A 27205-nucleotide genomic window follows, 5' to 3' on the forward strand; every position below is an offset into this window, starting at 1 on the left:
GTGATTCCTCTACACATTGGCCACACGTTAGAATCACCTGGGAGGTTTGATGAAATACTGATGCCTGGACGCCCCCTCCAAGGAGGCTGATTTAACTAGTCTGCAGTGGGGCGCCGGGCACTAGTATTTTCTCAGACAAATAATAATTATTCTAGTGTGCCGTGAGGGCTGCGAACCTCTGCTGCAGCATCTCGTGCGACAAAAGCCAGTGTTCATGGGAAACGTGTACCTTGGAGGAAGACTGGCTCTTGGTACCAAGTTTTGTCCCTTTCCAGAGCTCACCCATTCCAACAGCTTTCAGGTCCCCACGGCATCAGATGACTCCTGAATCTCGGCGTCCAGCCCAGAGAGACTTTCAGCTCCAAAACACAAGCCCCCGGGGACAGTACATACAGTACGCAGCTCCATCTGCACCAGGACCCTGCCATCCTGCTGAACAGCTGCATTAGTCATATGCTTTAGGCTCTCCGTGACGGGAAACCAACTTGAACTAGCATAGTCAATGGAAGGATTTGGGGTATCGCCTGCAGCCCTTGGGTGCAGGGTACCAGAGGGGCCCAAGGGAGATGGGGAGGTGGCTAATGGCTGCCTTTTGGTGTGAATGCAGCCACTGCCACACTTGGAAGAGCAGGCACTGGGGAGACACCCCAACCTCTCTCTGCCTGGCCTGTAATCTCCCGCTGCTCTCTCATTGGCTGAACATACCTGGAAGTTAGAGTCCAAGTGCTGCAATCCACAGTGGTCAGCTTTCCAGGCACAGAGCATCTGTAGAAATGAATATGAAACACCATGAGCACGGGACAGCCACCCAGATGGACTCTACCCTCGGGCTTCCAGTTATCTAAGGGATTTAAAGTCACCCTTGCTTCCCCTGTTTGTTCTCCCCCACTGCCATATTCCCATCACCAAGTCCTACCCTACCCACATCACCTCCCAAATGTTTCTGGAATCCAGCCTCTCTGTCTTCATTCTCTCTTTTTTGGACTTTTGCAAATTCTCTCCTCCCCTGGCTTCTCCATGTCCAGTCGAATCCACCCGTCCAGATGCCATTGACTTGACCCATGGCCCTTCCCAGCCAAAACCCTTCCAGGACCACCACCCCTAACCCCCACTGTCTTCAGGGTAACAGGCAGACCCACCCTGCATGCTCCAGAGCTACAGATCCCCTCCAGGTGGGTTGGAGCAAAACCAGCAAGGTTGGTGACAGCCTAGCTTAGAAAACTGGGCCTCTTCCCTTAGGCAACAGGAACCTAAAGGAGTTTTGAAAGCAAGATTTTATTGCCCTTCTTGTTAACTTCTTATTTCGAAATAATTTCAGGCTTTCCAAGAAGTTGCAAAAATGGCACAAAGAATCCCCATCTACTCTATCCAGAATCTCTAAATGTCAACGGAGGACACGGTACAAGGATAAAATCAAGAAATACTACTACCTAGCCCACACACCTTATTTGCATTTCTCAGATAGTTGCCCTAATGTCTTTATTTTCTGGTCTGGGATTCAACCTTGGGTCACCCTGCCTTCAGCAGTCACAAATGTCTGGTCTCCTTCCATCTGGAACAGTTCCTCACCTTTGTCTTTCGCAACCTCCATACCTTTGTGTCTGTACTGGCCCCTTGTTTTCTAGAATGCCCCTCTCCTGGGTATTTTCTGATGTCTCCTACCATTTAATCCAGGGTATGCATTTTGGGTAAAAATGCCACAGAAGACGGGTTGTATCATTCTCAGTGCGTCAGAGCAGGTGGCACATGACGTCAGCTCGTCCCAATATGGTTGATACTAATTTTGACTGTTTGATTGAGATGCTGCGTGCCAAGTTCCTCCAGTGTAAAGTTGTTATTATCTCCTTAGTAAGGATGCCCTGGGGAGGTTACTTTAACACTGGAAATGTCCCATTTCTCATATACAACCTGCCCACCAATTTTAACGTCCATTTAGCATTCTCACCAGAAACAGTCTCTACCCGGGCATCTGCCAAATGGTGATTCTCAAGCCCGCCACTCCTTCTACATGTACTCATTGGAATTCCACTGTCAGGACAAGAAAAGCGGGATCCACCCAACAGAGGACGGTCTCCAGGAACCATAGCAGCTCACCTGACATATGGCAAACCATATACCTGATAAGGAACTTTATCTGGAGTATATGAAAGACCCTCACAGCTCAATAATAAAAAGACAAATGAGCCAGTTAAATAAATGGGCAAGGGATCGGAATCTAAGTTTCTCTAAAAAAATACAAATGACCAATAAGCACATGAAAAGATGTTCGATGTAATGATTAGGGGAATGCAAATCAGAACCACTGTGAGATGTCACTTCACAACCACTAGGCTGGCTGTAATAAAGAAACAACACTAAAGAGTACTGGTAAGGCTGTGGAGACTGAACCCCTCCCTTGCCTCTGGTAGGAATGAAAAGCGGTGCAGCTACTTTGGAAAACAATCCAGCCTCTCCCCAAAAAGTGAAATATAGGGTCACCATGTGACCTAGCTCTTCCATAACCAGGTGGATACCCAAGAGAAATGAAAGCCTCCGTTCACATGAGAACGTGCACGTAAATGTTCAGAGCAGCATCATTTGCGCCAAAAAGTGGCAAGAATCCAATGCCAGTTCAGTGATAAATGCATAAGATGTGGCCTATCCACACGACGTGCTATTATCCAGCAGTACAAAGAAATGATGTATGGATACACGCTACAACACGGGTGAACCTTGACAACATGATGCTGAGTAAAAGAAGCCAGCCACAAAGAACCACATATGCTGTGATCCCATTTATGAAATGTCCAGAATAAGCAAATTTACAGACAGAAGGTAGATTACTGGTTGCTACAGGCTGGGGCAGAGGAGGGAAGGGGGCGTGACTGCTAATGCGTTGGGGTTTTTTTGGGGGGGCTGCTAAAAATGTTCTAAAATTCTGGTGATGGTCACACAACCCCATATACTAAAAAACGTTAAATTGTACAGCTCAAATGGGTGGGTTGCATGGTATGTGAATTATATCTCAATTATTTTTTAAAGATTTTATTTATTTATTCATGAGAAACACACAGAGAGAAGCAGAGATGTAGGCCGAGAAAGAAGCAGGCTCCCTATGGGGAGCCTGATGCGGGACTCGATCCCAGGACCCCGGGATCGTGCCCTGAGCCAAAGGCAGACACTCAACCACTGAGCCACCCAGGCGCCTCTCAATATATCTCAATTATATCTCAGAGCTCCTTGGGAGCTTCTCCACATCCCCACCCAGCCCAGCTTCCAGCTGCCCTCCACACGCCCAACACGCCAAGCAGAAAAACGACCGTCTCTCAGGCCAGGCAAACCCAGCGCCAACTCAACAGAGTTGCCCGTGATTAAGACTAGGAAGATTCACGGCTACGTCCTGACCAGCTATCTCTTTACTCCCCAGTGAAATATCCTGAGCCAGACTGTGGTTTTGTGACTTGAGGCTCAAGTCCATGAATCAACATAATCTACTTATCAAGACCAAAGGCTGCGGTCACTGTGCCTGCAGAAGAAACAACTCATATTTCTTGGCGCCTTCATGCCAGAGGGCTGGGCCGCACCCTGGTGCCCAATGGGGAGCCGTGCCCATGGATCCTATTGGACTAACCACACACCACCCTGGGGCATACCTTTCCCACAGCCGTCACGGTTGTGCCATTTGGAGCCTAGCAGTCTGAGTCCCCATTTGCTGCTTCAGTGACTCTGGTGGGTTAGCTAGACCCAGCCAGGCCCATGCTGGGTACCCTGGCTTTGGCTTCCTTGCTCTCCTTGACATGACGATGTAAGACACGACTATATGGGGGATGGTGAAGTGGGACAGGGGAGTTAAACGTATAAGCTCTCAGCCATAAAATAAATAAATCCTGGAGATGCAGTGTACAGCACGGGGACCACAGTTAACCACACTGTATTGTATATTTGAAAGATGCTGAGAGAGTAGATTTTACATGTTTTCATTACAAGGAAAAAAAATTGGGAGTTGTTTGAGTGGCTCAGTGGCTGAGCATCTGCCTTCAGCTCAGTTTGTGATTCCAGAGTCCTGCGATCGAGTCCTGAATCAGGCTTCCCACAGGGAGCCTGCTTCTTCCTCTGCTATGTCTCTACCTCTCTCTGTATGTCTCTCATGAATAAATAAAATCTAAAAAAAAAAAAAAGACTTTCATCTAAAAAAAATTGTTATTAAATATGGTGCTGAATATTAACTAGACTTACTGTGGCGATCAGTTCACAATATATAAAAATATTGAATCGTTATGTTGTATGGTACATGTCAATTATGTGTATAAAAAAAAGATCAGAAAAAGAAAACCAACTTCAATCAGGGCCCCTTCCTTTGGTTTAAAGTACTTTGATAACTTCCCAGTATAAAGAAGGAGCTCCCAAAGTTGGTCTGCTGTGACTTCTGGGGGGCAGGAGGGACCTGCTCCACCAAGGCCCTGCCAGCACATGGCCATCCTGGTCCATTCACTCCCAACCACATGGGCTCTATCTCAGCTTCCCCAAGTTCCCTTGTCCCCACTGGCCTCCGGCCCCTGGACAACCTTCCCACCTTGCTTTTCTCACACCTAGTTGATTAGCTCACAGCGTCCTGAGATCTCTGTTAAAACCCCTCTTGATCTTCCCTGATGCCCCAGGACTCTTGAACCTCTTTCCAGCACTGGTCAGCATTGTCGATGTTGGTATGAGGATTGAACTAATGTCTGTCTCCCCTGCCAGGCTGTGTACTCTCTGAACCCTGGGGCCTCTCTGCTTTACTCGCGCTGACACCCCCACCCCTGTGGCTGGCCTAGAGCCTGGCACACAGCAGACGTTCGGAAAGCCTTGTAGATAGGAAAAAAAAGAATGCTGTCCCGAAGTCTATTGGAGCCCTTCCTGCATTCAGCCTCCTCAATTATTCCATTCTCCCCAAACATAAATCAGATCATGGCCCTCCTCTGCCTAGAACCTTCCAAGAGCTTCCCACTGTGATTGTATTAAAATCCAAAGCCCTTGCCTCAGTCTGCAAGGACCTGCAGGGCCTCAACCCTCCACCCCCCTCATACATCACTAGGGGAAGTCCTGAAGAGTTCTAAGCAGAGAAATGCTTGGCCTTCAGAACTGTCACTTTGACCTCTTTGTGTCCCTTGACCTCTCCAAGTGCATTCCCATCTCCACATTGTGTGGGGCCAAACCAATCAGGAAGGGGGGCCAGCCCTGGACAGCAAGCATGAGCTGAAGAACCGCCACCTGCCAGCCTCCCGGGGCCCTGTCCCCAGAGCACAGCAAGGGGTGGGAGAGGGCACTGGCCCTACCCCATACAGAGGAGTGCTCTACCACTGACATCATGCACAACTGCCAGCATGCAGTGATAATAAAGAGCAAAGCAAACTCCAGATCAATTTTATTATTGTCATTAAATCCCCCCCCCCACTGCCCGAAAGCCAGAAGAACCACAGACCACTCACGTAGCTCACCAACCTTGGCATGCCACGGCTCTGTGGGATGATGTCCACCGTTCATTCTCCTCTCTGTCAGGTGTAGGAAGAGGCTAAAACCTCATGTTCACCCCTTAGGGGTTCCCTGCTACAGGCATGGATTATATGTCACTCGACATGGCCAGGCAGGTCAGTCATTTCCTGCTGGGGAGGGAAGTCAGGGCTCAGTCACCCAGTCACACTGCAGGAATTCAAGCAGCTCTTGATGTGACAGGCTTTCTGGATTGGGGCTCTAGAAGGGCTATGGCATTCACTTCAGATCTACTGGCCTCCTCTGAGATAAGCATGGGAATTCTATTTTTTTTTAAAGACTTTATTTATTTATTCATGAGAGACAGAGAGAGAGAGGCAGAGACACAGGCAGAGGGAGAAGCAGGCTCCATGCAAGGAGCCCAACATGGGACTCAATCCCAGGTCTCCAGGATCAGGCCCTGGGCTGAAGGCGGTGCTAAACCGCTGAGCCACCCAGGGATTCCCAAGCATGGGAATTCTAGATCCTTCCCTCAAACCTCTCTAGTTGTGGGGCTGCCTAGGGGGCCTGTGGCAGTTGCTGCTGATGGGGCTCAGGGGCCAGAGCAAAGCAAGAAAGCCTCCAAGTGTTCTTCCTATTTGTTTTCTGCGCCGGCATTCCCATCGCCCTGATCTACACATATCTTACTCTCATGTCAGGGAGGCCGACTTCTCCGCATTTTTTGGATGAGTAAACCAGGGCAAAGTTATAGCCAATGGGGAGCCAGCTGGTCAGACTCCAGTGGGGAGCACCTCCTATGCCTCTGACCCCCACACTCCCATGGCCATGTGGAGGAGAGGCAGGATCAGGGCCCTGTCCTCAGAAGGGACCAAACAAAGTCCTGCTTCACGAGTAGGGAGGCAGTAGAAATCGTTGTGAATTGTAAAATTTCACCAGAAACACCAGGGAAGGAAACACTGGCCAAGTGGGCAGAGAAATCCTGGCCAGGAAAACAGCCTTCTGTTCCAGGTTCCGCAGGGGGAGTCAGACAGATTCGGCTGCTCGGATCCAGCCCTCGTTAGGGCCCACCGCCATCCCAGATGCCAGCACGCACACCGTGATGCATTTTGTCCTCGCCACCATCCTTGGCAGAGCACTAATCATGCCCATTTTACGGATGATGGAACAGAAATGCCTCCAAGAAAGGCAGTAACTTGTGTAAAAGAGTCAGGAGCTCGGCCTTCTAGCCCAGGGCTGTTTTCAGGGACATGTGAACCCCAACCTCCCTAGCCCACCCTCATCATCCACCCCCATCACCCATTTCCATTCCACCGCTCCCCACCTCCCACCCTGCACAGATCCAGCCTGGGTCTTCCCCACCTGCCTGCAGGCCTGTGCCAACTGCAACAGGAATCCCAGGACATTCCCTTCCTCAGCCCCATCCCTGAATATTTTGTAAGAAGACAGCACTCCAGAACTTTGGGCCCAATATGAAGGACATTTAGTAGATGTTAGAAAAAAATAGTCAAGTGTGTAATGAATTCCTGAAAACTTACATGCTGGGATCCTCATTTTACCCTCTGACAATCTCATAGCTAACAAATCAAAGAGGGTGGCCAGGGCGGGCATGGCCAAAACAGAACTGGGACCAGATCCACATGGAGCTACCAAGGGGCCAGAAGGTAGCTTATCTTCCTTATCTCCAGCTTCCTGAACCTTCTGAATTGGAGAACTTGCTCTTCCAGAAAGACCTAGAATGTGGGATAGCCCCAGGAAGGGATGGGGTGTCAGGACTTCTGGACATACAGATCAGCCTCGGGATCTCCACCACTGGATACCTCCTCCCCTCAAAGCCTCCTCCAGAGACCTCACTCCTCTGAAGTGTATTCCCAGCTGATCGAGCTTCATCTTGCCTCTTTTCACTATAAGCCCAAGTCCATGAGGCAGGGATTTTGGCCCACAGAGCAGAGGAGACTTGTCTGGAAGCTCACCTTAAATTCTCTCCCTCTCCAAGCCCCAACATGTTAGGTCTGTGCCTCAAGGGTACATTTATAATCTGACTTCTCGTGTGGGCATATGAATTCCATCCCACTGGCCCACCCAGAATCCGAGTTCTGGGAAGGCAAGGCTTGGGCTGGGACTAATTTTTGCATGCCAGAATGCTAGCTCAGGGCCAGGCCACAGGAGGAAAGAACTCAGGGAGAGGAGAGGAGGTAGGAGATTAAACATGGCAGGTGGCATCACTCAGGACCTACGACCCTGCCCTGATGGGGCCACCATAGCAAAGGGAACCATCCATTCAGCAAATGTTTATTTGAGCACCTACCATAAGCTCAGCATCGTTACAGACACTGAAGTGACACCAGAGAACAATGCAAAGTTTCTGTTCTCATGACACTTAATTCCAGAACTTCCCAAGGGGAGAGCAGGTAGGATGTTTGGATGCAAGTGACAGAACCCGAATGGAACAAGCTTAATCAAAAATGGAAAATCAATAAATAAAATCTTAAAAAAAAAAAGCGGGGGGGGTGGGTGGGTATCCCTGGGTGGCTCAGCAGCTTAGCACCTGTCTTTGGCCCAGAGCATGGTCCTGGAGACCCGGGATCGTGTCCCACATCGGGCTCCTTGCATGGAACCTGCTTCTCCCTCGCCTGTGTCTCTGCTTCTCTCTCTGTGTGTCTCTCATAAATAAATAGGTAAATAAAATCTTTTTAAAAAAATGGAAAATCGGGGTGCCAGGGTGGCTCAGTCTGTTAAGCACCTGCCTATGGCTCAGGTTATGATCCCAGCGTCATGGGATCAAGCCCTGTGTGGGGATCCCTGCTCAGTGAGGAGTCTGCTTCTCCCTCTCCCTTTGCCCCCCCCCACTCATGCTTGCTCTCCCTTGCACTCTCTGTCTCTCTCTCTCTCTTTCAAATAAATACATGAAATCTTTTTTAAAAAAATTTTTGGATTAAAAAAATAAAGGAAAATTTATCAACTCCAGTGACCTAAATGTAGGTCAGGCAGGGGAGGCACTGGCCTTTCAACCCTTTAGAGGCAGGACCCAGCATGCCTCTGGATCTGCTGCTTATCCCTGCCTGTCTCCATGGGCCAGCCTGGTTTGCTCTCACTGCAGACCCCTCTCTCCCACTGGCAGCTTCAGACTCACTCCTACCAGCTCCACCACCAGAACACAAAAGAAGTTTTGTTCTCCTCACCCTAGATTTTAAAGCCCCAGGGAAGGACTGTGATAGGCCTCAACAGTGTCACACGACCACCCCTTGACCCATTTGTGATGGCCAGAGAATTGGGTCCATTAGAAGAATCAAGGAAATAGTGCAGGACAGTCTAACAGGTGTTCACCACCCACGGATCTGATTTAGTTTGCTGCTCCTATCAGCTCTGGAAAGGAAGGTGTCTTAGGCCACGCAGGCTACTATTACAAAAAATACCAGAGACCGAATGGCTTAGAAACACCAGAAACAAAAAAAAAACAAAAAAAAAGAAAAAGAAAAAAAAAAGAAACACCAGAAACTAAAAAAAAAAAAAAAAAAAAAAAAAAGAAAGAAAGAAAGACCAGAAACTTATTTCTCACAGTTCTGGAAGCTGGGAAGTCCAAGATCAAGGCTCCGACAGATTTGGTGTCCTGTGAGAGCTCTCTTCTTGATTCATAGCTCTCTTCCTGATGTGTCCTCACGGGGCGGAAGCGGCGAAGGATCTCTGGGGCCTCTTTTATGAGCGCACTCATCCCATTCATGAGCACTCCACACTCATAACCTAATCACCTCCCAAAGGCCCACAAACAGGGGGTTACAATGTAACACACAAATTTAGGGGGCATACAGACATTCAGACCTCAGCAGAGGGCAAGAAGAAAGAGCAAGTACTGGGACACCCCTCTCCTCCCATTTGGATCACTACCTTGGACCAGTGCATGTTCAGGTAGGAAGGGTTTTAGGAATGATATCGTCCACTCAGTCAGGTGGTCAAAGAAGCTCTGAAAAGCTGGAAATAGGATTATCATAATCACAGCTACTATTTCTTGAGTGCTGGACACTCTCTAAATATCAGGGGAGCACTTACTCCCCCACTCCTAAAGTTTCCATTGGGAGTGAGGTGCCCACATTCCCTTCCTGCTCCCCATCCCATTTCTGTACTCCCCCTCCTGGGGAGGAGAATGGACTTGCCGGATTGGTGGAGTTTGGAGAAGGAAGTGACCGGTCCAGCTAGTCCCTTGTGGGCATGTTCCTTTTCAATGGGCCACCTACAGAGAGGCTCCAACTCCTGTGAGTGTCTGTGTCAATCGGGTCCTGAGCTTGGAAGGGGAAGAAGTTGTGCTCATTGGCCTACCCCAACCCCCAACAACATGTATGTCATCATTATCCAACAACACAGGTGGGTGAGTATTGCTACTGTCTCCATGTTAAGGACAGGGCCATGGAGACAAAGGCCACCCCGCCGGCCGGGGCCAGGGCTGGGACTAAGAAGTTGGTTTGCCAGGGCTCTAGCCTGTGTCTTGGCCTCCCTAGAACTCAGGCTTGGTGACTCCCAGTCCAGTTCTTTCTCTCTGGCACCAGGTCATCTCCTGTCACAGAACGGGCCTCAGAGAAGGCCCTCAGATGTCACCAGTGGCTCCCGGAAGCTTGCAATGAAAACCAGACGTATCAATGGAGTTTTCATCAGAAAGGACTGCATGACATGCCATGTTCAACCTTGTGTGAAATCAGGCTTCCAGCCACCCACCCAGAAATAACCCTATGTACCTCCCAGGGTTAGTATGTGAGCATTCCATATTAAAATACATATAAGGGGGCTCGGGGTGGCTCATTGGTTGAGTGCCTGCCTTTGGCTCAGGTTGTGATCCCAGGGTCCTGGGATCGAGTTCCGCATTGGGCTTCCTACAGGGAGCCTGTTTCTCCCTCTGCCTCTTTCTCTGTGTTTCTCATGAATAAATAAATAAAATCTTAAAAAAAAAAAAAGTTGGGAAGTCCAGGTGGCTCAGCAGTTTAGCGCCACCTTCAGCCCAGGGCCTGATCCTGGAGACCCGGGATGGAGTCCCACGTCAGGCTCCCTGCTTGGAGCCTGCTTCTCCCTTTGCCTGTGTCTCTGCCTCTCTGTGTGTGTGTCTCTCATGAATAAATAAATAAAATCTTTTTTAAAAAAAAGTACATGTAATAATGCTGAGAACCAGGCATGGCATGCAGAAAATGCCTGATACCTTCTGGCTCCTGCAGCTATTACCATGTGACCTTAAACAAGTCACCTGCCCTGTATGAACTTTGGCTTCTTCACCAATATCATGGCCATGGTGATGGCACCCAGCAAGGTGGTTATTCCAGGGTCCTATGAAAAGGGTATGGGGAAGCTCTAGCAGAGGTCCTGGAAACCCTGGCGAGCTCTTGATTCTTTCTGATTCCTGACCCTAACCTCGTACTGGCCTGACTCACGGAGGGCCAGATGGCTGCAGCCTGGTGAGAAAGGGCAATTCTGGTGGATAGAGCAGCATCACCTGGACTTGGTACTCTGTGTCACCCACTTACCAGCCTGGGCACACCAGCAGGCCAAGGAGAGGCCTGTGATTCACCCCTGCCACCACTGTTTCCCCAAACCAGTGCGGGACATGGCAGAGGAGGGCCTGGGTGAACAGCTGTGGACAGAGCGCACGCACGAGTGAGCATGTCAGTAAATGGGTTAGATCCACAAATACTTACCGAGTGCCCATGATTGTGCCAGGCATTATGAATTTCGAAGCAAGTAGAGACGGCCCTGTCCGCCCCTCATGGAGCCTCCAGTCTACAGGGGTGCAAGATTTTTCTTGGAGGCCTTGGGGGCCATGGCACAGAATTCAGATTTTTTTTAAAGATTTTATTTATTTACTCATGAGAGACGGCAGGGGTGGAGGCAGAGACACAGGCAGAGGGAGAAGCAGGCTCCATGCAGGGAGCCCAATGCAGGACTCAATCCTGGGTCTCCAGGATCAGGCCCTGGACTGAAGGTGGCGCTAAACCACTGAGTGCACCCCCCACCCCCCACCCCCGGGCTGCCCCCAGAATTCAGATTTTATCTTAAATCTTATTGAAAGCCATTATCACATTGTCAGCAAGGAGAGATATGACCTGATGGGCATTTCGGTTGCTCTGGCTGCTGTGCTGCAGAGAACGGATGGAAGGTGGGGCCAATGCTGTGGCCACTACGGGTGTCCAGATTGTGGGCCATGGCAGCTGAGACCAGGAGACTGGGGTGGTGGCCACAAGATGGTGAGTAGTAGCCTCATGGGGGGTGCACCTGGGAGCTGGCATCCCCACCCTGGGATGTCTGATCAGGAGCCGAGGGTGAGAAGGAGGGATGAGTCAGAATAATTTCCAAGTTCCTGGCAGGGTGGATGGTGGCAGTGTTTCTAAAGAGGACAGTCAGAGTCTGAGTTGGGGATGTGGAGAGTCGGGCCCATTCCGGGGACCCGGAGGAGGTGTTGGGGGGCAGCAGGTACCTAGAGGTGAATCCCAGAAGGCCAAGGGACAGAATGGAGGACGGATGGGTGAGCAGGTGCTGTTGCCACAGCCAAGGTGCTTGGATACAGCTCTTCAGAGTTCCTAGGAGGTGGGACCCTGCATTGGGAGACCCAGCTGGCTCCAACCCCTCCACAGTCCGCCACCCCCCACTTCTTCTGCCCCACTGATGCATACTCCTGTAGTCTGGGGGACAAAATGAGGCTTGGGCAGGAAGAGGAGATGGAGGCAATATGGGCAGACTCCAGGGACGACAGGAGGGGTACAAAGCGGGGGAGAGAGAGAGGGGCCTAGAAGCTCCTTCCTCCTTGGCTTTGCACAGCTGCCCAGGCCAGAGCTGGGTCAATGGCCTGCACTTCATTCCCTCACCTCCAGGGGAGGCCAGCTTGCTGTCTGGGTCAGGTATGGAACTCCGAGGCAGGGTCCCGGCGCTGGGGACCCTCCTGTCCCCTTCCCACTCTAATGCATGGCCCTCCTCTGTCTCCATGACCCCATCACAGCCTGTAATTTCCAGTGCCCCCACCAGGCGGTGAGCAGTTGAGGACATGGACCGTGTGTGTGCGCCCGCACACAACTTTTCCATCTTTCTTCATGCTCCTGGTCGTGCATACTAGGTGCTTAATCAATGTTTGTTTCCTTGAATTAAAAGTGTTTGGGATCCTGGATGGCTTAGTGGTTAAGCACCTGCCTTCGGCTCAGGTCATGATCTGGGGGGCCTGGGATCGAGTCCCGCATCAGGCTTCCAGCAGGGAGCCTGCTTCTCCCTCTGCCTGTGTCTCTGCCTCTTTCTCTGTGTCTCTCATGAATAAATAAATAAAATACATATTTTTAAAGTGCTTGATTCATCTTTTGTAAGCTAGGATTAAGATCTCTCTGTCTCTCTTTACCTCTCTCTCTCTCTCTCTGATAAAATGGCACTCAGGGTGGGGATAGAGGACTTCTCAGGGAGACCTACTACCTCCACTCTGGATGGTTGAGGAAGGTTTTTTCCCCCCAGTTTCCAGACCTGCCAGAGACACCAAGCAGCCTGTCTCCAGCTGCCCGCATCAGTCCTCCACGGTGGGAGAGAATAACAAGGACCCTATACTGGGCACGCACCATGTGGCAGGTTCAATCACCTCACCTGCATTAATTACGTCCATCACTTCCTTCCATATCCCCATGACATAGTTCAAGGAGTACATTTAGAAGGGCACTCAAGAGGGCCAGGTGACTTCCCAAGGACGCTCAGCAAACTCATGGTGAGCCTGCCTGTCCTCAAGGTCCCTGCCCCTGGTCACTCTGCCTCCCGACTGCCTGCCTCTCAGGAGGCCTTTCAGAAGTGACCATGTAGTGGGACGTTGGCAGGACCCAGAGGAGTATAAGAGGAAGTGGCTTGACTTGGTGACTCCACTCCTGCCCCTCCTCCCCACCCCCACCCAGGTGCACGGAGATCTTTCCTCTGTGACTCTGCACCACACCAGCCTGGCAGCCAAAGGCACAGTGTCTCTCGCCTAGGACAGAGAGACACAACCCTCACATCAATGCCAGTAACGGTTTACCCACTTGGCTTCCTGTTAGGTTTTTTTCTTCCTTCCCCACAGGGGTGTCTCTTATCATAAACTTCTTATGAGGGGTGTTGTGCTGGGCTGTTTACCATTTGGTGACAGTTGGTGCCAAAACCAGCCCCTGGGAAAAATGAGGAGGAGTAGAGCAAGCCCAGGTGGGCCCTGGGGTCCAGACTGGACGGGACAAGCAGGCCCCGTGCAGTCAATGTCAAAGCCACATCCAGCTGCCCTGCCAGAGGCAGACTCCATCTTCTAGACAGGGCTAGCTGAGGCAGGTGGAAGGGTTTCAGCTTGCTGTGGAGCTCCCTCCGACTGCAGGGAAGAAAGAGGCAGGGAGTTGCAAATAATCCACCAGATGGATAACTGAGAGGTGGTTGGGTCTGCTGGGCTGGGGCTTGCTTTGGCCTCCAAACTGGGAGTTCTGGGTTATTCACAATGAATGCAAAATAAGAGAATCTGCTACATGAATTGGCCCTTTCTCATCTTTCTACTTCTTAACAGTCTTCTAGCAAAGACCTCTTAATGCCCTGTGGTGTGAGCTCTGTCTGACCCGGTGGCCCAGTTCTAAAGAGTGTTTTGCATCCTCCTGGGGGTCTCTGAGGCATAGCCCAGCCCTGAGCTCTTGGCCCCACATCACCCTGGGCCCCACCTCACCCTCATCAATCTGCCCAGAACACTTGAGTCTGAGACCCTGTCTACACCTGCTCATCCCCACCCCGCCCAGACCCCAGAGCCCCAACCTCAGCTTCACTCAGGGCTGCTAGGCTGCTGGTCGCTCTTCCTATCTGCTCCTGCCTCGAGATGTCCGTCCACCTGAGGGACCACCTCCGGACCAAACATTACTCTCCCCGGGGAGGGGGTGAGGGTCTGGACTTGTGATCACCCATCACTCACCTGTAAACCAGCTAGGTCCCAAGCCCCCTGACCATCCCTCTGGGCCTGTCCAGGGTCTAAGTTCAAGGCTGACCCAGACCTGACTAACCCTGAACCTCTCTGGCCAATTCTCTCGAATTGTGCCATGTCTGGGACACGTAAGGAACAGATGCAGTGAATGAAGAGAGAGGGAGAGCTGCATCTCTCAATTGAGAGAATGCTCCAGCTGGGCACAGAGGCATGGCCTGGGGTTGGGTCGGCCAAACTCTGACCAGTGATGGCAAAGAGACTCTCTTACCTGGTATCCAGAAACCGACTCCTACAGCCGGGTGAGGCTCAGAGAAATAGGCTCTTGGATCCCCAACTTTAGTTGAGATGCCACAAAACACAGAGGCATGATCTAAGTGGAATCCCACCAGCCCTCCTTACCCACCAGACTGAGATCTAGGAAGGAAGTCTGCACAAAAGAGGCTCGAGTCATCTCTCAGACACTGCCTCTGGTCACAGTCACGTAAAAGGTGAGATGTACAGAAAGAAAACAATACGTGAGGAGGGTGGAGAAGATTCGAGAGCCCCAGGTGGCCAGTCCACAGCTCCCTCCCGCCCAGCTGCCCAGCCGCCTCCCCTCCCCACAACCAGGCTGGCAGCGCTGCCCTGAAGGTGCTTAAAGGAGGGCTGAGAAACTGAGGAAGTAGAGAGACAGCAGCACGTTCCTGGAGACCTGTGTTCACAGCCCACCACTGCGAAGACACACATGGGGACCGCACATGTCCAGGGCTGTGGGTAACACGGGACACTGAGGTGCCAGGGAGTGGAGGGAAAAGTGACATGTGTGAAAACTTCTGAAGTTACTCATTCCCCATTCATTCCTTCGACAAATATTTATCGAGCTTCTTCTAGGTATGTAGTATAGGACAGAGATAAGCTCACAGACTCAGGCCAATGGCCTGAGTTCAAGTCCCTTTGCTTTTTTTTTTTTTTAATTGTTGTCTAATTGTGGTAAAATAACCTAACACAGCGTTTACCATCTTTACCATTTTTAAGTGCACATTTGGCCAAGGTCTGTGCAAAGGGACTATCTGTGCTTCTGGCTCCACCTAACAATTTTTTTCCAGTGCTTTCTGTCTCTTTGTGGGCACAGGCTGCAAGGGACATAATATTGTGGGCAGAGGGGCACCTGGGTGGCTCAGTGGTTGAGGGTCTGCCTTCGACTCAGGATGTGATTCCCAGGGTCCTGGGATTGAGTCCCGCATCGGGCTCCCCATAGGGAGTCTGTTTCTCCCTCTGCCTATGTCTCTGCTTCTATCTCTGTGTCTCTCCTGAATGAATGAATGAATGAATGAATGAATGAATGAATGAATAAATAAATAAATAAATAAATAAATAAATCTTTTAAAAATATATATTGTGGGCAGAAATCATGGGCCTGGAGTTCCAGCTGTACCTCTCCTGGGCAAAGTGGAGGTAGTGAGTGTGTGTGTATGTGTGTGTGTAGGGGGTCCCCAGGGTAGAGAGTCCCTGCACTTCACCCCTGCATCTTTCCCCTCAAGCCTGCCTCCCCTTTAACTTTGAAAAGCTCAGAAGCTCCTCTGGAAGTCAGAGCCAGCCTGCAATCTGCATTCACCCTAGAGTCAGGCAGGACCCGGGGCGGGAGGGATGTGAGGGTGGAGAAGCTTGGGGCACCCTCAAAGCGCCAGGGGAGGAGGAATCCGGAGGATTGGACCACTCCCAGGAAGGAGATCCCCAGGGGGAAGGTGGACAGGTGGCAAGTATGAGGACAAAGGGGCTCCAGCCGAGGCAGGGATGTTTGGGGCCTGAGGGAGAAAGGGAGGGCTGTGCTGAAGATCCCAGAGGTGAGAATGCCTGGGAAGGGGGACTGGACTGGGAAGGCCCCCCGTAGCCGGGGAGCTAGGGCCCCTTGCACTGCCCTGCACCCACCGACTGAGCAGTGACGGCCCAGGGAGGTGGATCCGGCCCAACTCGGAGACAGACAGACGAACGCTCACCCAGAAGACGTCATTGGCTCTGGAATGCAGAGCCGGGCTGGGAATGCAGTGACAGCGCCCCGGTGGCAGCCCGCAGGACAGGAGGAGGGCGCCTCCCGATCCCCACTCAGGGGCCCTCCCTCCCCCCGCCCCATCGACGACACAGAGAAAACCCACAGGTGACAAGTAAGGACTCTTGGAATGTGCCCCAGTGAAAAAGCCCTGAAAATCCAGCCACCCTGTTACCCAGACGGGGAAACTGAGGCTCGGACAGGGTGCCGGCCCCCGCCCCGCGAGCGTCCCGCTCCGCCCGCGCCAGGCAGGGGGCGCCCTTCCCCGCGCCCGCCAGCCCCCGAAGGGGAGCTCTCGTAAGGAGTTTTCCCTTTCGCGCGAACTCGCCGCCTCCATGCAGCCGCGCGGCCTCAAAGGTGAACATCACATAAATGCGTTGCAGATGTGCTTCCTTCCCTTCTGGCTACCGCGCGGCGCCTGCGAGCGGCGGCCGCCTCCCCGGCGCGATCCACGCCGCGTTTTCCGGCCCGCCCGCCAACTTTTTCAAGCTGTAGTTATTTGATAATGATTTTTTTTTTCCAAACCTCTCCCAATAATTGTTATCCTCCCCGCCCGGTGCGGCTCAGGTGATGGGCACAGACTGCAGACGCCGCCTCCTCCTCCTCCTCCTCCTCCTCCTCCTCCTCCTCCTCCTCCGGGTGCACAGCGGCAGCCCCCGGGGTGAGAAGCCACAGCCCGGGCACCTTCTGCAAAGCCAAGGTCAGAGGTCGGTGTCTGGGCCAGCCTGGCGCGGCTGGAGGACCTCCAATGGCCCCCACAACCCCACAAAGTTTCTGCACGACCCCCTACCCCCACCCCTACCCACTAGCCAGGCCACCTCCCCAAAGCCCACTCTCAGGGGCGCCCATGGCTGTCTGATGGACGGCTGAACAGAGAGGGTGTGCTGGGCACCGAGCTCCACACTACAAATATTGCTGGGCACCCACTGTATGCCCGGGCCCTGGGCAAAGTGCTGGCCTCAAGGACAAGCAAGAATAGGGCCTGCCCCCTGGACTCCCAGTCCAGAGGAGACTGGGACCACACATCCCTTACTTGGAAAGATGAGAGGGCTTCCAGGCCGGGATTCAGACCAGAAACTGCTCAGAATAGCAGAGTGGGACAAGGAGGGCTTGACCCCCCACCCCTCCAGGCCCCTGAGTAGAGCTTCCACACTGTCCTCCCTTAACTTTCCTCCTTTATCCTGGCCTCTGCAAAGGGTCACTAACAGTCTGGGTGGAAGCCTCTTCTAAGAAGTTACAGGGCTCAGAAAATTGGGTCACACAGGTCAGGGTAGATAGGCAAGGGTCCAGACTGTTGAGGTCTCTGAAGCCACCCAAGCAGACCGCTGAGAGGCAAGGCCAGGTGTCCCTTTGGGAGTTTAACCCCCAAGGGAGGAGCCAGGTGAGCTCTTGCTTCCCCATTTAAGGATCACATGTGTTTCTGATGTTCAACTAGAGTGGTTTGATACAGCCCTTTGCTGGAGGGGGAGTGACACCCCCAGAAAGCCTTAGTTAAACCTGAATGAATTTTAAGTTTTTACATTGACACATTTGAGGTGGAATGGGGGCAGCCAGCAGCAGGGGGTAAAGGAGGAGGAAGTGAAAGTTAAGAAGGCAGAGGGGCAGCATGGGGATGCTGAGAAGAAGGGGGTGCTGGCTTTGAGGCCAGAAAAGAATATCCTTAGGCAAAATCAGAGGGCTCTGCTCCCCCACTCCCCTCATGGCTGGATCTTCCAGGAGCCCTCCCTGGAGCCTGGAGCCCATGATCCAGTAGGCTGGCTCAGAGACACCATGTGCTCAAGAGTTACCAGTCAATTCCAGTGAATCCCAGGGTAGCTGAGGGGCAGCATGGGGGTGTGGCAGTTGGCTCTTTCACAAACCTGCCAGCTCCCCCCACCAGGTGGTGGGACCCTCCTTGAGCCTTGGAGAAATCTGTCTTCCTATCTCTCTGGGTCCAGTGGAGGCCCTCACAGCCCTCCAGGAGGGGGCTCCCCTAGACACCTCCCCTCCCGGTCCAGCTGGGAGGAGGGGCATCAGCTGCAGAGTTGGAGGCCCCTTGTCTAAAAAGAAGCAGGATTTATCTCAGTTTGGGGAGGTCCGGGCCCCAGAGTCCTAGATCATCATTAGTTCCATCAAAGAGGCGGCTGTGATCTGAAGGGGCAAGATGCATGGCGTCCAAATTGGAAACAGCCCGGGGGGCTCCGGGGCAGGAGCCGGGCTGTGAGGGGGCTCAGGCTTCCCCTGGGGAGCCCGGGACATGGGAGGAGTCCCACAGTGCACAGGAAGAGGAGGAGGAGGAGGCAAGAGAAAACATTCCACTCGGGCTCCAGGGAAGAGTGCAGAGTGAGATGGAGCAGAGCCAAGTCTTCGAGTCAAGGCGACCTCCCCAAGGGGACAGTGAGAGAGGGCGGCGAATGCTGCCAGTGACCTCAGGGCCTACTGTGTGTCTGGCCCCGGGCCGCACGCCCGTATGCATCCTATGGGACCGCCTGCAGAAATAGAAAGCACTGCCTTTGCTTTACAGACGGGGAAACTGAGGCTCGTCGGGGCGAACTGATGTGCCCAGGGTCACTCAGCCCAGGTGCCTTGCTCTCCAGGACTTCATGCCTCCCAGAAAAGGCAGAGCAGAAGGAAGAGTGGCTCCCACGGCTCCTCATCCTCAAACCCCCAGCTATTGCCCAGCCTCAAGCTGCAATCTGAGAGTTTAAACTCCAGGTCTCCAGGTGTGACGTGGAGATAGAAAAACAGGACAGAAATATCTTCTAAATATTGGGAAGTGATGACACTCCAGACAGAAGTGGAATTTGTTGTGTGTGTGTTTTTCTTTTTAAGTAGGCTCCACGCCCAATGTGGGGCTCGAACTCATGATTCTAAGATTAAGCATCACGTATTCTACTGACTAAGCCAGGCAGGTGCCCCCAGAAATGGAATTTAAAGGACACAGTCAGCTATAAAAACAAATTTTAAAGATCTCTTGGGGGCAGCCCGGGTGGCTCAGCGGTTTAGCGCCACCTGCAGCCTGGGGTGTGATCCTGGAGACCCAGGATCGAGTCCCACGTCGGGCTCCCTGCATGGAGCCTGCTTCTCCCTCTGCCTCTCTCTCTGCCTCTCTGTGTCTCTCATGAATAAATAAATAACATCTTTTAAAAATAAGTAAATAAAATGTCTTTAAGGGGAGATAGAGCTAGAGAAATGCTCAGGCTAGGAAGCCATCCCGAGAGAAGGAGGGAAACGCTGAGCAACAAGATATCTGCCCAAGGCGTTCTAGAAACTTTACATATAATGCTAAAAAATGGGACGTAACCTAAACTTCCAAGAACAGGGAGATAATTCTATGTGATGGAATACCATGTTGCCCTTGAAAATGACGCCTGTGGATGGGGTTCATTGACGCAGGAAGTGCTTCAATACGACATTGAGGAGTAAATGAGATAAGTCTAGGTAAGTGCCCGGCACACGATAGACACAAAGTCCTGACCATGGTTGGTGCGTGATAAAGGCAGGAAGGAAGAAGTACAGGGGAATGATCTCCAGGCACTAAAATAGCAAATGCATAGAAAAAGGCAGGAGGGAAATACAACAGAATATTACTGAGTTGTGACATTAGAGATTTTCTAACAAGTGGGATTTTAAAAATTCATTTTCATTTAATTTTGTGCAGCATATTAACTTAGAAAAATTTCAAACATACAGCAAAGTGGATACCTCTTCCTAGGTTCTACCAGTACCTTTTTTTTTTTTTAAGATTTTACTTATTTATTTGAGAAAGAGAGAGAGAAAGTATGAGCAAGGGGAGGGGCAGAGGGAGAGGGAGAAGCAGGCTCCCCCCAAGGACCCTGGGATCACTACCTGACCCAAAGGCAGACGCTTCACCGACTGGGCCACCCAGGGACCCACCACCACTAACTTTTTATCATGTATTCATCTATCTATCCCTCCCTCTATCCATCCATAAATCCTGTGTATTTTTTTAAGGTATTTTAAAGTAAATTGCAGGCAACAGTAACTTCACCCTAAATACTTTACCCTGAAAACATGCATGTCAGGAAAAATCATGTGTAATAGTTACCTACAGGACAGAGGCTGTCCTTAGAGCTGAGAAAAGCAGCCCCAACCACACCCCCTCCTGCAACAGGCTGGTCAGGAAGAACTGAGCCTGGCTGGGGTGAGGCCTGGCCCTCCTGGCTTACTCTCTGCATAATGTAACCGTGACTGTGAGCTTGAGCGCAAGTCCCTGGAGCCCTGTGGTTCCTCCCCACCTGAGGCAGGGATAATGAGATGTAAATAAACCTCTCTTTTGGTCATCTGAGGACATGGTGAAGGTTACTTAAAATGAGGCCTGCACTCACCTTGGGCTTCCTACAGGGATAGAGTTGTCAGATTTCGCAAATAGAAATACAGCACACCCAGTTAAATTTGAATTTCGGATAAACAACACATTTTTTTAAAGATTTTTATTTTTAAGCAATCTCTACACCAGACCTGGGGCTCAAACTTACAACCTCCAAGATCAAGCATTATAGGCTCTACTGACTGAGCCAGCCAGGTGCCCCACACGTTTATTGGTTTATTAATTTTGTTAGTATGAGTGTGTCCCCGGCAATGCTTGGGACATGCCTATGTTAACAAGTATCCCGTCTATATTGTATCTGGCGGCCCCATGCAAGATGAGAAAATGGGAGCCCCAAGAAGGAAGCGTGGCTGAAGGTGGGAACAAGGTTGGGATTCTTGATAGTGAAGTCTCCTGCTTATGCTGTACTTTGTAGTGGACAAAGTGTTTTTCTGTCCTTCTCACCTGAGACCCGCGATTGCCATTTGAAGTTGAAGAAATTAAGGCTTGGGGAGTCCAGGGTCCCCACCCGGCTGACTGGGTACGCACTTATAGCTCAGCCTCAGTGTGTGGTCTTCAAGGGAGCTCTCTCCCTCTCTAGCTCCTCTCTGGAGGCCTCAGCAGATCACAAAACCCACCAGGGGGCTGTGGGACCAGACCTGCAAGCCCACAGCTCCCATGCTCAGGGCCCACCACCCCTGCAGTAGTTGACAGTGTGTCCGTTTAACCAGGATATAGGGTGCCCAAATGTTTGGCTAAGCTTAATTTCTGGGTGTGTCTGGGAGGCTGTTTCTAGATGAAATTAGCACTTGAATCAGTAGACCCCGTAAAGCAGATGGCCCTCCCCAACAAGGGTGGACCTCACCCAATCAGTTGATGGCCTGAATAGACTGCCTGACTGCTGAGCTGGGACCTTGGTCTGCTCCAGCACTCAGACTGGAACTTATCCCACTGGCTCCACTGGTTCACAGACCTTCAGGTGTGTCTGGAACTTACACCATTGGTTCTTCTAATTCTCAGGCTGCAACTCACTAGTTTTCCTGGGTCTCCAGCTTGCAGATGACAGATCCTGGGGCTCTGAAGCCCCATAATCACAGGAGCTGATTTCTTATAATGTATCTTTTTTTTTAAAGATTTTTATTAATTTATTTGACAGGGAGGGAGAAAGCACACAAGCAGGGGGGGAAGCAGGCTTCCCAATGAGCAGGGAGCCTAAAGTGGGGCTCTATCCCAGGACCCCGGGAACATGCCCTGAATCAAAGGCAGATGCTTAACCTCCTGAGCCACCCAGGTGCCCCACAATGTGTCTCTTTCTATCTGTATGTATCCTATTTTGTTTCTCTGGAGAACTCACATAGGTTGCCCTGGGGTGCTAGAAGGGACAGATGTGAATTAAGAGGCCTTGGCAGGTCGCATGTCACATAGTGGGGCTGAGGCTCCCAGAGGTTATGGGGCAAGATCCGTAGAGCAGGAGAGAGGGAGCATCCAGGCTTCTACCTCCACAATGCTCTTTTCAGGGCACCCTCGGGCTGGACATGTGGCTTCTAGGGGAGGACACGGGCACAGATGGTGGCAGCATGGAGTGACAGGAGCTACATGTCAAGGCATGTGAGTGGGTGCTACGGATGGGAAGTAGGGATCCCTGAAGTGGTAAACCCTGCCGAGTCCTCCTTCTGATTCCCCGGACCTGCTCTTTCCCGGGGCAGCCACTAGCTGCATTCTGGAAAGAGACCCAAAACGTTGAGTTTATGAAAAGGAGGCTAGGCCAGTCCCTCTTCTAGTTAGCCTTTCATTCGCATGTGATCCAAGTGTTTGACCATTTACTTACTCCCACGTAGTGATAACTGCTCACTCCACCGGCGGAACTCTGAGAGCGCCTGACAGGTCTCTAGTTAACTATCTCCCAAAAGGCTCATTTTTAAATAACCTGTGAGTGTTTTCACAAAACAACATGAGGATTTCTAATTTTGTCACTCCTACAAGCATGCCTCATTTAGCCAAGACTGGGGCAGCCAATTTGGGGACCTGTGAGTTAAAGATTCAAGGGTAAAATACGGTCACTGGGCTCACACACCTCTCAGGGCCAGAAGGTTCTCCAGCACACCACGGAGGTCCTTCATGTCCTTCACCTTTTTCCCAGCACCTGCCCAGCTGTTGTCAGTGTTGGCCACCAGAACCAACCCGGGGTTGGTCAAGGGCTTGAGCAAGCCAGGGCCCAAGAGCAGAACCCAGATGCAGGCTCTACCGAGTGATGGTTTTGAAGCTCCAATCTGCACCAGCCCTCGTGGTGAAGCTGAGCCCAGGGAAGCTCTAGTGAGATTCAAGCTCTAGGGTCCTTCTTACATCAGGTGTGTAAATGTATCCCATATTTCCGGCCATTGCTTCACTCATCGGTTCATTGCATTCAAACAGTTATTTAAAAATATAGTTTGTTTCGCTGTGATCATTCACCGAAAAGTGTGCTTTTAAATTTAGCAATACAGTAACCAACACTTTGTAGGTCACATATTGTCAGATGCTGTTCTGACAAAGTAGGGAAAAACTCACTATCTGAATTTCCATGATCTGCTCCCCCACCCCCCAGACACACACACACACACACACACACACACACACACACACAGACATCCTGCCCCATGCCAGAATTTTTCTTCTCTGTAGGAAAGGGTGTTATTTATTTATTTATTTATTTTGGTTTTGTTTTGTTTTTACTTTGAACTCCCAAGATTAGTTTTTGGCAAGTTTCCTTTGCTCTCTACCAAATGGTTTTGAAATCGTCATCATTTCTCTGAGATGATAAACAGCGAAAGATTGCTTTTACTTTTGAAGGCAATGAAAACATGTCTACGGTTTCGCTTTGAAGCTCATCAGGAAAAAAAACAACCCTCCTATAACATTTAGCACGTGTAAAGGAATTCTCAATTCATGGGCCACCTGTGTGTCTGATAATCATTTAATGCTACTTCCAAAGTTTCAATAATCTCTGTGAACAGCTCAATCACAGCAGATAAAGCCTGGCGATGCATGGCCCCATGTGACTTGTGCCAACTACCCCGTGTCCCCGGTGTGGCTTCGCTGCTCCGGTTACACGTGTTTTGGGTAATCGCCAGTCTTTTCAGAGATGAATAGATGGCATGGAACAAAGAACTGAACACAATGAAAGCATGTCATGGGTTGTTTTTTTTTTTTTTTCATTTTTCCGCAAAAATGATCGGCATCACAAAGTCCAACCGATGGGCACGACAGTGTGCCTGAACAGCTCTGGTTCTTGCTCCTCATGCCACTGGGCACTGTCGTCCAATATCCCCCACATTTGTCATTGTGGATTTGATCACTTTTGTGATGAATCCCGCTTTGATTTGCTGCAGATAAGGCTTCATGACCCTATGTAAGTTTACACCGGTCACCTTTTTCAGGACCAGCAACAATCCATGCGTCTTTGTAATTGACATTGTGACTGAGACCTTTCCTGCCTAAGCCGCGGGGGCTCTTCCTCTGCCCCACCAGTGGTCTTGTCGTGATATTGAATCCGGAGACATTGATTTCATCTGCTGTGCCCTGTCACATTTCAGGTTGGATTTTTTTTTCTGGCAATTTCCTTTTGAATTTGCTAACTCCTTTAGGCATCGATGAATCTGTAAGTTAGAAGAGCTGGCTTTCTCTCTCCCTCCAAATTGCTTTTATTCATAGATAAAATACACTTGTCATGACATCTTAATGATAAACACTGTTTTCCAAGGAATAAAATATGTTTAACTCTGAATTTCAGGTGTATTCGAGTTTCCGCAAGCCGTTATGAGCAAGCAAATAATAATTTGTTAGTGACAGTTTCCCCAAGAAATCAATATATTCTGCCCCCTCTACCCTAACTGCAGTGATTTTAAGTGCATCTTATATTTTTTTGCATTTTTAGATTTTTCATGGAGATTTTTTTTTCTCCAAAACAGAAACCCCTTGTACTACGGGAATGATTCTCCTCTGCAGGTGTATTTTGTTGGCAACCCATGGGCACAAGTAATGAGGGAAGCATGTTTTATCACCTCATTTCCCACCCCTTGCAAATCTAAGCATTAGGAGTCCTCAGAATTTCCAGATCTGCCTTAAACTCCTCATACATTAAAAATGAGTTACAGGGAGCACCTGGCTGGCTCAGTTAGTTGATCTCAAGGTTGTGAGTTCAAGCCCCACATTGGGTGTGAAGCATACTAAATAAATAAATAGGTAAATAAATAAATATTTTAACTTATTCATCACACATTTCAAGTTATGTGTGGTATCCTGACTTGAAACCATATTACTTTCTGTATATTGGTGTCATTTGTATACAAATTGATTATTGGTAATAAGGAAGAATTTGAAGTGCTGGATTGTACCATGCTGACTCCATTATTAAAGAATAAAACAATGGGGGCCCCTGGGTGGCTCACTCAGTTAAGCACCTAACTCTTGGTTTTGGCTGAGGTCATGATCTCAGGCTCGTGAGTTCAAGCCCACTGTAGGGCCCTCCGCTGAGCGTGGAGTCTGCTTGCAATTCTCTCTCCTGCCCTCCTACCCTGCTCTCTCTTGCACATGCTCTCTCAAAAAAAAAGGAGGGGTGGCACCTGGGTGTCTCAGTCAGTTAAGCATCTGCCTTCAGCTCAGGTCATGATCCCGGGGTCCTGGGATCGAGCCCCACATTGGGTTCCCTGCTCAGTGGGGAGTCTGCTTCTCCCTTTCCCTCTGCTGCTCCCCCCCGCTTGTGCGCTCACTCTCTCTCTCTCTCAAATAAATAAATAAAACCTTAAAAAAAAAAAAAGAATAAGAAACGAGTAACACTTTGTCGGTATTTCTTTTTTTTTTTTCAAAGATTTTATTTATTTATTCATGAGAAACACACACAGAGAGAGAGAGGCAGAGACACAGGCAGAGGGAAAAGCAGGTTCTGTGCAGGGAACCCAATGTGGGACTTGATCCCAGGACTGCAGGATCATGCCCTGGGCCGAAGCCAGGAGCCAAACCGCTGAGCCACCCAGGGATCCCTTGTCGGTATTTCTAAACATGGGTCCAATACCATGAGAGTCAGACTGTCCTGCCTTCGAAATACTCCTTGGAGCCCTGTTTCGACTAGCCACCTGATTTTTAGATCGGCTGAGCTGAACTCTTCGAAATACGAACATAAGCTTTGATTTTCACATCTTTTCCCAATAATCACACTTAGCAAGAAAGCAACCATCGCAGATCATGATCAGGATATCCAGTCATTAAAGGAGAGTAAGATGTTTGCCCTCCCAGTGACACAAAGCTACGCGCTTGTCACTGTGAACACGGGGCTTCCCTGGTGAGTGGGCAGAGTACAGAGTATCCGTCAAGAAAGAGGGCACGATGGATGGATCCTGCTACTGTGCTGGTGCTGGTGCGAGCTCTCACTTGGTGAGAATATTATTATGGCTTGTACCGCTATAGCATGAGCACAAGTGTGAGCTGTTTCTCACGCCTACGTAGCTAATTGTACAGCTTTTCGACTCTACGCTGTCATGTCTCCGGCATGTCCTTCTTCCTCTCTTTGGGAAGTTGGGGTGCCTCCATTCATTCTCTGACTCCTTGGGCTTTCACCAGGCTCTTCTACGTAGGCACATAGCTGGGCCCTGGGCACACAGATGAACCACCCATCACATGTCCTAGCTGGGAAGCTTGTAGCTCAGAGGGAAAGACAGATGTAGACACTTCTTTTTTTTCTTTAAGATTTTATTTATCTATTTGAAGCAGACAGAGAGAGACCACAAGCCAGGACAGGGGCAGGGGCAGGGGAGGGTCAGAGGAAGAAGCAGGTTCCCTGTTCAGCAGGGAGCCTGATGTGGGACTTGATCCCAGAACCCCAGGATCATGACCTGAGCTGAAGGCAGACACCTAACCCACTGAGCCATCCAGGCACCTCCAGATGTAGACACTTCTAAACTGTTTTTACCTTCAACTCTCCTGACATCAATTGTGTGCCGCCCCACCCCCCCACCCCCCCTGCCACACATACAGATGCCAACCGCTTCTCTGACTTTCTGGACACCAGTTGGATGTCCTACAATTCACAGAGCTTCCCCAGTTTCTGCAGGTACACCACCTCCCAGCCCCTGGTTATGGCCACCAACCTGAAAGCTCTCTGAACCCTTCTGTGTAGGGGACTTTATGGAGATTCCATTACAGAAGCAGGATTGCTCAAATCTTTGGCCATTGGTGATTAATTCAAACTCCAGCCCCTCTCCCTTCCCAGGTCAGGGGGTGGGGATGAAAGTTTCAACCCCCTACTCTCAAAGCTGGTTCCTCTGGTAAACAGCCATTCTGAGGCATCAAGGGTCACCTCATTAGCAGAAACACAGGTTATGGATGAAAGGGATTTGTAACCAAAAAGATGTCCTATCTCCTCTATTTTTCAGGAAATTCTGAAGGTTTGAGAAGCTCTGTGTCAGAAACTAGGGACAGAAGCCAAATACATGCAATCAATTACCTGTATATAATATTTGACTTCCCCAAA

General features: G+C 50.5%; 1 long non-coding RNA gene across 2 annotated transcripts in view; it reads right to left on the minus strand.

Annotated features, from left to right (window-relative positions):
* The window catches only part of LOC129520165 (uncharacterized), a 36326-nt gene extending 27109 nt beyond the window's left edge, over positions 1-9217 (minus strand). The window contains exons 1-3 of one of the 2 annotated variants that reach the window (XR_008666497.1): positions 9005-9217; positions 5461-5618; positions 706-765 (exon numbers count right to left, since the gene is read on the minus strand). This is a non-coding gene — a long non-coding RNA (uncharacterized LOC129520165). Of the gene's footprint in view, positions 1-705; positions 766-5460; positions 5622-9004 lie in introns of both variants that reach the window. The other variant, XR_008666496.1, reaches the window with a different exon arrangement.
* Positions 9218-27205: the final 17988 nt, after the last annotated feature.

The sequence above is a fragment of the Nyctereutes procyonoides genome, unplaced genomic scaffold (genome assembly GCF_905146905.1).
Source record: "Nyctereutes procyonoides isolate TBG_1078 unplaced genomic scaffold, NYPRO_anot_genome, whole genome shotgun sequence".
NCBI classification, from domain to species: domain Eukaryota; kingdom Metazoa; phylum Chordata; class Mammalia; order Carnivora; family Canidae; genus Nyctereutes; species Nyctereutes procyonoides.